Source organism: Suncus etruscus, chromosome 9 (genome assembly GCF_024139225.1).
Source record: "Suncus etruscus isolate mSunEtr1 chromosome 9, mSunEtr1.pri.cur, whole genome shotgun sequence".
Lineage (NCBI taxonomy): Eukaryota > Metazoa > Chordata > Mammalia > Eulipotyphla > Soricidae > Suncus > Suncus etruscus.
The window spans coordinates 82,690,717-82,703,809 of record NC_064856.1 but is presented as its reverse complement, the minus strand read 5'-3'; positions in this window follow the sequence as shown (position 1 = coordinate 82,703,809).

Genomic DNA, 13,093 nt, shown 5'->3' with positions numbered 1-13,093 from the left:
CCAGAGAGATAGCACAGCAGTAGGGCATTTGCCTTGCACGTGGCCGACCTAGGACAGACCTGCATTTGATTTCCAGCCTCCCATGTGGTTCCCGGAGCAGGCCAGGAGTGATTTCTGAGCACAGAGCCAGGAGTAACCCCTGAGTGCCGTTGGGTGTAGCCCAAAAAATAAAAATAAATAAATAATAAAAGTCTTGAAAAAATAAAATTATAGACATTCCCCTCCTTTTCCTTTTCCTAGCTTATCTCAGAAAAGTAGTAGAAGAAATATTTTCTATTTTTCACTATGGCATTTCCATATGTTCCAGATGTTTCAGTTAAAGAAATTTGGAACCAATTAAAATTTGTAGTCAGCTGAAATTGGAACTGACCAATATCAATTTGATCCCAAGCTTGTAATAAAATATAACTCATTGATGTATTAAAGGCAGTAAAGTAAGAATTGTCCATTTGTGCTGCTTCAATAACAACTTATTATATTCTTCTTTAGAGTTTCTAAAAAACATATGCTTAACAGCTTTTAAAAGAAGTTACTTAACAAAAAGTTGAATATGGTCCCAGTTCTATAATATGCCATGTTAAGACAAAACTCGTGTATTACCTTAAAAGGGCATCAAAAGTACTTAGAAAATTATTGTTTAATTTTTTTGTTTTATCTCTAGTGATATCTCCTTGTACTTTCTGATAAAAATGTTAGAAAATCTGGATTTAGCTATACTTTAAATTGCATAGACCATATTAATAATTTACATGAAATTTCATTTTTGGATGAAAACTTTCTCTCTACAAGAATAATGCTTTTCAGGATCTAGTATTTAAAATTCATCTTCAAGGGCTAGTAAGGCACTTCCCTTGTATACACAGCAAATATGGGTTCAATCCTCAACATTATATGTGGTTCCCTGAGCCCCACCAGGAATGATCCCAAACATAAAGCTAGGAATAAAATTAAATTTCTCTTCAAGTGTGTATCAGACATTTCAGAACTTACTCAAAATTTACATCTCAAAAATTACATCTCAAATTTACATATAAAATTTACATCTGAAATTTAGTATATCAAAGAACTTACATCTCAAAAATGACTTAGCTGATAAGGGAATTTATATTTTATGTTAAAAACACATCTACTGGGGATTGAGCTATATTAGAGTAGGTATGGCACTTGCCTTGCACACAGCCAACCCAGATTCAATCCCCAGCATCCCAAGTGGTCCCCTGAACCTGCCAGAAGTAATTTCTGAGCACAGAGTTAGAAGTAATCCCTAAGTGCCATCAGTTGTGGCCCTTAAAGCCAAAAAGATGAAAAGAAGCACATATATTTAATTAACTATTTAAATAATAACACTGTGTTATAGAGAACACACTATATAACAATAATATTCAGTGATATTGCTGTGTTATAAAAGATAACAATTTCAAATGGGCACAATTTATAATGAATATTTTTCCCAATGTGGAGCATATTTTTTGATGCTTTAAAAGATACAGACAGATCTTATCACCCATGATGAAACAGAAGTATTTCTCTCCCCCCCCCCCCCCGAGCCACCCAGGAGCAGAAGTATTTCATACATCACAAAAGCACCGAGGGGAAAGTAAATGAACATGCAAGGAGTCTGTAGTTAATTTCATGACAGTATACTTCAAGAGTGGAGAAACCCTGTATCTCTTAGGCCAAGGAAATTCCTTTATTAATGCCCCCAATATTTACTGTGCCTATGCAGGAAAAAAAAAGCACAAAATAATCTTTTATTAATCTATTTATTTATTTATTTATTTATTTATTTATTTTGGTGACTTCTTTGTTTTAGTGTGGATATTGAAGTTGTTGTCTCCAATTAATTTTTCTTTCTTTTTTTCCCCTTTTTGCGTTCTGGCATGTTTTTATTTCAGGACAGTGGCTATTGTGTGGTGCTTGTCTTTATTACTGTAGTGCTCACTGGATATTTTGTTTGATATTTGTTTCTATTGTTGTGGTATTTTGATTCTTTTCTGCCTTTCCTCTCTCAAACTGAGGTGGAGAACTCCTGGAAGGACTCCGCCCATTTTTGGCTTATTTGATTTTTACCCCATTTTATTGCGTTTCTTTTCTTCAAACAAAACCACATAACTTGAACTATCTAGTTCTGCCTCCTAAATAGAGGGGGAAATAATGGAGAGTACCAAGACCAAACAGTTGTATGATCACTAAGTAGTAAGCCAGACATAGGGGGGCCCACTCATTCTAGCAGCCAGGGGGGGTATTGGTGGGGGGTATAGAATGCAGGATGGGAACAGGGTTGGAAGGAGGACAAATTTGGTGATGGGAATTCCCCTGATTCAATGTTAATATGTACCTAAAATATTATTGGGAAAGATATGTAAGTCACTATGACCAAAATAAAAATTATATATTTAAAAAAATTGAAAGTATGGTTAAAAAATAAAAAAAAAATCCCTACAACTTCTCAATCTGCTATCTATTCTCTTATTCTTTAATGATAAGCCCTTTCCATAGAGTAGGTGGAAAGGTGTTCTTTTATATACAACAGAGTTGGGGTTGCAAATGGTGTGTAAATGGATAGGAACTTCTGAGAATGCTCTTTAGAAAAGCAGACTTGGCTTTGCTTCTTTCTTTTCCCTACTGCCTAAAACATGAACTTTATGGTGGGAGTTGCTGCCATGACCTTGAAAGTGGAAGTCATAATGGAGAAGAAAGATGAAAAGAGCCCAAATCCTGATAACATCAATAAGAGATCTCTAGACTTGTTCTATAGAAAAATAAAACTTCCACTAGTTTAATTCATCATCATATTGTTTTTCTTATGTATTAGCCGAATCTAATCCTTATGACAGAAAATTTAAAACCTTACTTAAAGTCATAATTTGTAAGCAAAAGACTTATATAAGTGTAAGGTAGCAACTTTTTGTTCTTGAATATTTTTAATGAATATATATAGTAGAATTCTTGGAACTATACTCAGTACAGTTGTGTAATCTGAATTTACAAAGCATCTCTGTGATCTCAGAGATTTATAGCTCATAATTAAATTTTATATTAGTGATGTAACATGTTATATTGACTTCATAGATGGAACAACTCATTTAAATGGGTTGATTACTGAGATATATTGCACCTGAGCTGAAAATTCAGCAGTAGAACTAACACAGTGTCTTAAATCTCAAAGGCTATGACAATTAGAAAACATTAATTTTCTCTTTCATCTTTGAAGTAGGAGAAAATCTTCATGAGATTAACTTTTTCCTATGACATAGTCAAGCTTTGAAACATTCATAAATCTGTTCTACTAGAGGAAGACACTCATCATTTATTTTTTCAAAGGATTTCAGAAAGTCATGTCCAAATCAGAGGAAAAAACTTAATGTGTGAGTCCAGAGGCTTATCAGCACCAAACAATGCAAATTCAAGGGTTATTTTAGAGTTAATATTTGTATGGTTTGGGGAAGAAATATTTATTTTGAGCTTCTTTAAGAGCTGCATTAGCTATAACCCAATGAAGTGTTATTTTAAATTTTTACTTAATGATGAAGCAATAACCTTTGTCACTAGGAGAATCAATGTCAATGAAAATTAGCATTCCTACCCAGAGTTATTTCTCCAAAAAAAATTTAGTGCTTCTTTTTGGCCAGTTTACTATTATTTAATTTTAAAAGAATTGCATAAGGCTTTTTACTTGATGCAGCACATATACTTTGAGTAAATGTTAGTATTGAAATATAACTCATTACTTAAAATTTAGACCAACCATAGTATGTAGTTTGGAGTTATCACAATGAACATACATACATACTATTATTCAGGTTAAAAAAACACTTATTAGTAATTAGGAAAATACATATGAAACCAAATGTGAAGTAGTACAGCCACTTTGGAAAACAGCCTGACAAGTTTCTTTTTTTTTTTTTTTTTTTTTTTTGGTTTTTGGGCCACACCCGGTAACGCTCAGGGGTTACTCCTGGCTATGTGCTCAGAAGTTGCTCCTGGCTTGGGGGACCATATGGGACACCAGGGGATCGAACCACGGTCCATCCAAGGCTAGCGCAGGCAAGGCAGGCACCTTACCTTTAGCACCACCGCCCGGCCCCTGACAAGTTTCTTAAAAGTTAGTTATAGTGTTATATGATCTAGAAATTCCACTTCTAGGATATATTCTGGAGAACTGAAAATGTAAATTCTTGCAAAAACATGTACATAAATGTTCATAGCATCATCATTCATAATAGTCAAAAGCATTCATAGGATTGAGGAGATGGAATGGAGAAGCCCCAGTTTCATCCCAGCACAATATGGTGCCCCAGGTACCACTTGTAGTGTGGCCCCTAAGTTCCACCAGGATGGCCCATCAAAATAACATTTAAGGAAAGAAACCAGAAGTAACACATTTAATTAGGTTTCCGTGGTGTTAGTGTTAGTGTGTGTGTGTGTGTGTGTGTGTGTGTGTGTGTGTGTGTGTGTGTGTGTGAGGGGGGGTGAGATTAGTGAATGATTACTGAAAGGTAAGAAGATTATTTTTTCTTTTCTTAGTGGTATGTGTGTATATGTGTTTTCTTTAGGACTCAACCCAGTGTCTCACACGTGCAAGGTATAGCCACATTTCCAACTTGGTAGAGTGAAAATATTCCCAAGTTGATTGTGATGCATAATTCTGTGAATAAGTCAGACTGGTTAGTGTGTGAATTCTGTTGACAAACTGTTTGTTAAATAGTGCATCGAAGTGGCAGATGGGAGTATGAAATGTTATATCATCTCATCATATAAAATAAAATACTATATCCTATCCTTGTAATTTGATTAGAGGAACATCATATGGTCTGACCTTTGATCTTCTAACTAGACATATTAGGTAAGAACAGCCTCAAAATTAGGGAGACTTATCTACATAACCACAAGTAAGGCTACAAGAGGAGGTGTCTGATAGGACAGAAGGAGGCATAGATATGGTATCCATGGAGGAGGATAGAATTTATATTCTCTGTGTACAAGCAGCCTAAGAAAAAAAAGAGGCAGTGAGAAACAATGTACCACATAGTTCCAGTAGGGAGAGAATGCTCCATTGTTTCAGCAAAAGACTGTACTCCATCAGAGATCTACTCCCCAAAACGAAATGGTGGACCTGAAATGAATTTAGCTATTCTTATGTGTACAGATCAGCTCAGTTACTTAACTTCTCACTGGACAGAGGAGCAAATCATGGAGCAATCACACAGGAACATTGTAAATCTTTCTTCACTGGAAATAAAGCACCAGGAAATAGGAAGAATATAAATAGAACATAAATAGTTCTTCCTATCTTTTTTATTTATATCATAATGCAGGCATTATTGTTTGCATTTTTACTTTTGCCTAGTGTTGGGGACTAATCTCAGGTCCTCAACACATGAGAGGCCACATAAGGCTTATCCATTCCCCCCACTTTCCCCAATCGTCATTTAGCCTGAATAGTTGATGTCTCTTTCTTTTTTGTTTTTGTTTTTTGTTTGTTTGTTTTTGGGACACACCCGGCGTTGCTCAGGGGTTACTCCTGGCTATCTGCTCAGAAATAACTCCTGGCAGGCATGGGGGGACCATATGGGACACCGGGATTCGAACCAACCACCTTTGGTCCTGGATCGGCTGCTTGCAAGGCAAACACCGCTGTGCTATCTCTCCGGGCCCTGATGTCTCTTTCATACTCATCACTTTCACTGCTTTCCCACTCACTCTCAGAGGACCTGCAGAACAAATAGATCTTTAAAATGCATTTTGTTTATTCTCTATAGCATTAATTTTTTGTAGTTTGTTTGGAGGCCATAACTGACAGTGCTCCGGACTTAGTCTTGGTTCCGTGCTCAGAGATCACTCATGGCAGTGCTCAGGGGATTATATGGGGTACCCAGATTGGTTGCATGCAAATCCCTGCCCACTGTACTATCTTTCAGGCCCTAGCACTAAATTTTCTAATTGATGTGGCTGTCACTGCTGTAAAGGAATCAAATACCTATTCTTTTCTTTGCTCTTATGAATATAACCCTATCTTTGTTCAGGATGACGTTATGCTCACTTAAAAAATATGTTTCTGGGGGGCCGGGCGGTGGCGCTAAAGGTAAGGTGCCTGCCTTGCCTGCGCTAGCCTTGGACGGACCGCAGTTCGATCCCCCGGTGTCCCATATGGTCCCCCAAACCAGGAGCGACTTCTGAGCACATAGCCAGGAGTAACCCCTGAGCGTTACCGGGTGTGGCCCAAAAACCAAAAAAAAAAAAAAAAAAAAACCCAAAAAGAAAATATGTTTCTGGGGCTGGAGAGATATCACTGGAGGTAAGACATTTGCCTTGCATGCAAAAGGATTGTGGTTCAAATCCCGGCACCCCGTATGATCCCTGAGCCTGCCAGGGGTGATTTCTGAGCGTAGAGGCAGGAGTAACCCCTGAGCACTGTCAGGTGTGACCCAAAAACCCCCCAAAATGTTCCTTAGCCTCTTTGTGACATTGACTAAATAAATGAAAGGAAAATTTGATATGAAGGGCGTTTCTGAAACTTCTTTTTAAAGGAGGCATATTTAATGGCAAAATTCTCTCTTTTATTTTGCCTTCCTTTTCCTTGTTACCTTAGTTGTCCACCTAAAGCTAGAAGTGAAGCAGCCATTTTGCAATCTCAAAATAACAAACTGATAATGATATACATTCCATGAGTTTAGGGGACGGAATGGAAAGCCCGAGAGAGCCTGGGCCCTGGTTCCTTTTTCTGTTGTTGTTGTTGTTGTTGTTGTTGTTGTTGTTGTTGTTGCTGTTGTTGTTGTTCTTGGTACTTTATATAATTACTTATTCAGTTCTAGGAAATGTTCTTCTAAATTTCTACTTAGGGAAGAAACTTTACTCCTATTTATCTAAGCTTTAGTATATTCATTTTATTTTGTTACTTTATTTTATTGTTAGTCAACCCTACCTATCAGATAGTCACCAAAAGTTGAATGTTTCAAGTAATAGAATCTAAAATATAATATTGGTTTATTGTAAAAAGACAGATTTCTCAGACGATTGCTCTCTTATAGCAGAAATATTCTTCATGGAAAACTGTCTTCCTTGATGTTTACTTTGATTTCTAGGGGCATGGTGTTTTGCCTTGTTATTAGCAGAAAGAGTAGACATAATTCAAGGTGTTTTTTTTTCTTGTAACTTTCAACAAAATCTCAAAGTATAGGGTCAAATTGAAACCATATGTATGGGCTCAGACGATCAGGTGCATGTGTTACAGGAAAAGAACTCTGAGTTAAGGGAACCAAAATATTTTATAAGGAACTATCGGGATGCATGCCTTTTGTTCTGGAAGGGAATTCAACATTTTTGAAAAGATAGTCTTAGACAAAAGGGTAATTGTTGCCTCTGAATAAAAGGTATGTAGAGATAGACAAAATCCAAGAAAAATTCTGTTATATAGTACATTGCTAATGGACTGCCAAACTTTTCTAGCAACAGTTTAAGATTGTTCCATCCTCAAGACCTGCCCAGTTTTCTGGACTCACGCCTAATACTGAACTATGAGGGTTCTCTGAGGTCTCCAGGTGAGGAATCCTTTCCAAAGTTCTTCTCATCTGAGGCATTGGATAATAATAAACTAGAAAAAATTCTCAAAGGCAAAACCAAAGACTGTTTAGAATCCTAACCAAGATCTTATGCCTCTGCCAAAGCAAGAAGTCCTAAGTCTCTCTTCCAGAATACACTGCTTGGCTTTTACTATTATTGCTTTTGCTTCTCTTTTTTTTTCCTTAATTGTAATTATGACAGCATTTCCACTCTTCTCTATTGTAAATTCAGTATTGTTTGGTGGCCACACCCAGCAATGCTTAGGGCTTACTCTGACTCTTCACTCAGGGACCATTCCTGACAGACCTCAGGAAGTGAATATAGTACTGGGATCCTGAGGATTCACATTTGCACCTTCACTGAATCCAGAAAGTTGATTCTGAATTGGATGCAGTATTTGAATGAGATTATTAGTATTTCTTACACTGTCTCCCTTATAGGCAAATAATCAGTATTGCTATTTGTATTATATTTAACAAAATTTTATTTGGTTATTATTACTTTATTGTTGGTTCTGTTTACCTTTGGGCCACACCTAGTTGTGCTCGGGGGTTTATTCTGGATCTAAACTCAGAAATTACTCCTGGTGGTCCTTGGGGGATCTTTTGGGATGGTAGGGATCTAACTAAAGTTGATCACAAACAAGGCGAATGCCCTACCTGCTGTGCTATAACTCTAGATTTTGGGTTATTATTAAATTTAACTGTAGAATAGGAACATTCTGATATTGAATTGCTAAGAAGAATGTCAGAGTAAACTTTCTCTTAGTTTTAGCTACTGATCACTTGGGTGGACATCCTTGCAATGATTTTCTATGATTCTCATGTCCTTTGAGGGGGAGCAATAGTAATGTAAAGTTTCATTGAACAGGTAGACCATGCCATTTGGGATGATGTCTCAGAACAGTCTAAAATCTGCTTGTCCAGCTTACCCATTCATTTCAGGAACTACCCCAGATAACCTTTGTTTTTTTTTTTTTTTTTTACATTCTCATTTAGCTATAATATGCTATAATATGAACGATTTATAGCAAGGCATGGGAGTGGAAGGGGTCAGATAAACAACAAGGAGATGCTTTGTGGATCATTTATATACAGTCAACAAATTAATATTTTTTAACCACCATCCACAGTCAATACTAAATGACAATAATAAAATAGTTCTCTAGGGACCTAAGAGTTAGTTCAAAAGGCTGGTGTGTGTATCCTGTGTATATGAAAGGCTTTTGGTTCTATCTTGGGCACTACATGGGCCCCTGAATTAAAAAAAATAGGGAACCAGAATATTTTACAGATGACTTGTGTATTTAGAAGAGGGAAACCATCTGACATCACTGAGTTAAAATTCCTCCTCCACAGTTGCATAATGATGTTGCCCTTACCTAAGTTTGTGCGCCATCTCTGGTTTACCATGTCCTTCTCTTCCTGTTTACTCCACCTTGGCCTTTTATTCTACATGCCTAGTCCATATAAGTATCTGAATTTAGGATCTTTCATGAATACTACCACCAAAACAAATCTTTAGGAAAGCAAACTGATTGCTTTCATTTCTTTCCAAGACTCCCATTCTATCTTACACAATGAGTACATGTATATGTATGTATGTATATATATATGTACATGTACATGTCCTCATTGTGTAAGTTTGTATATACCATACACAGGTATATGGTTACAAACTTGATTGTACCTCAGGATCTCCTAGAGAGTTTAGAAGACTCTTGGTCTATCTTATCTCGTCCATTATCTTATAGGGATTCTAAACTACTAGAGCTCAGGGATGTACACTATAAAGATGAAGCACTAGATCCTTGGATAAAAACTTGAGAAACCAATTTCTACCAAAAAGGATTACAACTTCTTACTAGGGCATACAAAGAGCTTTCATTTTTTGAAAAAAAAAATTTAATGTGTTTACAATGGTATTGACATTTATGGTCTTGGTATACACAATTGCCTCACTTCACCCAACCAAGTGCCCAAGACACCTCCCCTCAATAACCCTATGTTCAGAGAGTTTTTTTTTATGTTGACTTTTATGTGAATCACGTGCCATGGTGCCTACATTCTTTGCTCACCCCTTCCCTCCATCACCAGCTCCTTGATTCATTTGTTCTTTCCGTACTGACCAGCTTTTTCATATCCTCAAGATATACTTGTTCTTCTCCCTTTTCCTTGAATGCCCACTGTTCCATGTCCACTGATAAACACACTGTAATATTCAAGACTCAGACTAAGCATCTCTTCTGGGAAATCCCAAATGCCAATTTCCCCCTCCTTAGAGGAATTGAAGCCTTGCTTTCTTTGGCTGTGTCAGGATACTATGAAAGCTTCCATATTTGATATAAGCATCATCTTATTCTTCTATGCCATTCTATCCCTACCAGTCTATGGAACTTGTATCAGCCTTGTAACAAGGAACCTAGCATGGTGCTTGATATTCATTTAGTGACTGAAAAACACAGCTACGTAAAGAATAAAAATATTATTTTTTAAATTAAGCAAAGGACCTAAGACTCTTTTTAGGTATACTTCTAGCTATATCAATTAATTTCAAGCTATAAAAAGGCAAAAGAAAGAACCATATAAAGGAAAACATCAAATTTTTGCTGATGCAGAAGCTCTAAGAAAATAGGATTAATATTTCAAGATATGTATGCTAGGATTTGCTTCTAAATTCTTATGAGATAAGGTGAAATTCTATGACTCCAGCCTGTCTTCCTCTAAAATATTAATACCAGAATTAAACATTGCTGGTAATTTTTCACTACAGAGAAGGAATAATCCTTAGCCTAATAGTTTTGGAGGCAGAAGAAATCCATTTATATTTGAATCTAAGGCAAAGACTTTTCTGTTCAGGAGTTTTGTCTTTTCTTTCTACAAGATATTACTTCTCTTTCCTTATATATACCACTCCCAAATGCACCCTCCTAGTCTCAAGCCTTGTAAAAATGACTTGTAATATCTCAAATGCAAAGATTCTCCCACCTCTTGAACTTGGTGAACTTGTGTGTGGCTGTCAAGACTAGCTTTATGTATCAGCCACTGGATGAAGCCTAAGCCTTTCCTGTCTGCTCCTTTCTTTTCCACCCTGCCTGGGTCCTGGACTCACTGGCTGCTCCTTATCTGTGTTCTCTGCTCCCCAGTGAACACCACTATCCCTGTGCTGACCACCCTGCATATCATAATTCTCTGCTTCACTTCTTTTTCTCCTCAGCCAGAGGACTGTGTTTCATCTTTGTAACCTCGGTGTCAGAATAGTGATTGCTCAGTCATGTTTTCTCAATTTCCTGTACACTTATTCTATGTCACAGAGTGCTTTAGGGATTTGGGATTGAACTGGGAACAAAACCAGCAAAGACCTGTTCTTGTGAGGCTTGCATTCTTAATGTGGGAGACAGACAACAAGACTTAATAAAAAAGGAAGCACATTCCATAGAGGAAAAGAAAAGAGAGGAGGAACAGGGAAAGTTAAGGTAGGGACTGGTTGTTTGTAGCCAAGTTACCTAGCAGAAGGGAAGTTAAGGAACCTAGATTCTAAAGGATACTTAAGGAGTTAAGCTTGACTTTTTCAGATTAGAAGATAATGATGAAGCTACAGAGGTAGCTCAGTGGACATGCAATAGATCCAGGTTCAATCCCTGACACTACATAGTCCCCTAAATATCACTAGGAGTGACTCATCAGCAGTGAGTAGCTACTTGAGAGTAGGTCTTGAGCACTACTGGGTGTGCTTCAAAACCATAGAAGACAATGAAAAATTTTGGAGTTTGTTTTGGGTCCACATCCAGCAGTGTTCAGGGCTTACTCCTAGGTCTGCACTCGAGAATCACTCCTGGGACCGGAGAGATGGCATGAAGGTAGGGCACTTGCCTTGCATGCAGAAGGATGGTGGTTCAAATCCCGGCATCCCATATGGTCCCCTGAGTGCCAGGAGTGATTTCTGAGAGTAGAGCCAGGAGTAACCCCTGAGTGCTGCTGGGTGTGGCCCAAAAACCAAAACCGGAAAGAAAAAAAAAACCACACACACACACACACACACACACACACACACACACACAAAAGAATCATTCCTGGCAGTAGTCAGGGGACCATATAGGATGCCAGGGATTGAACCCGGGTTGGCCATGTGCAACCCACTGTACTATTATTCCAGCCCTGTTAATGAGAGTTTTAAATCCAAAAGGGAATCCCAGGCAGAAGAAGTCACATGCGTACAGTCTTGAGAATTGAAGCTATCAGGTTGAGAGTGCTGTGCAGCTGGGGGAGTGGGAAGAGCTGGGTGAGAGAGAGCAGTGGAAGATGAAGCTAAGAAAGAACATGGGGCCAGGGTGGGAAGGGAATGCATGCCCTGCTAAGGAGTTTGCACTTTACCCTGTAGACAGCCGGAGCCCTGTTGATGATTTTATGCAGGGGAATGTCATGTTTATATTTATTTTGAAAAAGATAATTCTGGCAGATGTACTGGAGTGGTGAGAGACTGGGCCAGTCACTTAACCTCGCTCTTCCTCTGCTCGACCATCTATCAAATAAGATGAATCGTATCTGCTCTGCTTACCTCATATGATTTGGGTGAGAAATAAATGAGATTAAGGATGTAAAAACACTTTGAAAAGGATACGGTGCTGTAAAAACACAAGTCAATACTGTGGTTAGTTCAGCTTAACTGTGTAGATAGGACTGTGGGTTTAGAGAAACCCAAAGAACCAAGGAGTCAGAGGAATAAATTCAGTGAAAACCACTAAACCTTAATTTATTAAATGCTAGTTACAATAGTCTACATTACAAAGCATGGGGAGGGGAGTTAATAGAAAATAGTTAATAGAAAATAAATAGTATCAACCCTGGAAGCTTGTAGTTTAGGTGGAGACATGTGACCTCTCCAGGAAGTGAAGGCAAGTACATAACTGAAAAGTAGCCAAGTACCTGAACATATGATCCAACACGAAAGAAAAATGCTGGGAGTTGGGAGGATGGGCAAAGATAGAATCAAGATTCCCAGAAGAAAAGAAAGCCAAAGAGTTCTTCTTAGTGAAGAGGAGGATTTGCTCTTTTCTTCTACTCCTTCTGATGAGATGATATGGATAGAAAGTAGAGGAAACATTTTACTAGTACAAAATTTTATCCAATGGTACAGAGAAAGAGAGCTTGCTGGGCTGAGCACATTTTTTTTTACAAGTAAAAGACCTGGGTTTGATCCTCATCACCACTTGAACCCTTGACCACTTCCAGGAGCGACCACCACCCTAACTAAGTACTAAGCTGGGAGTAGCCCCTGAACACCAATGAGTGGCCAAAACATCAAAAATGAAAGAAAAATTATATTTTGTAATTAGTAACATTATACAATGCTTGCTTCAAAAAAACAATACTTATAAACAAATTTTAGCATTTTTAAATTTTTACTTGGTTACCAAAACACCTAATGCTACCACCTAATGCTTTTCCATTCTAAATTATTTTCTAGGTACATGAAGCTTGGAAATATTAGGGAAGATAAATTCTTTTTTTTTTTTTTTTGGTTTTTGGGC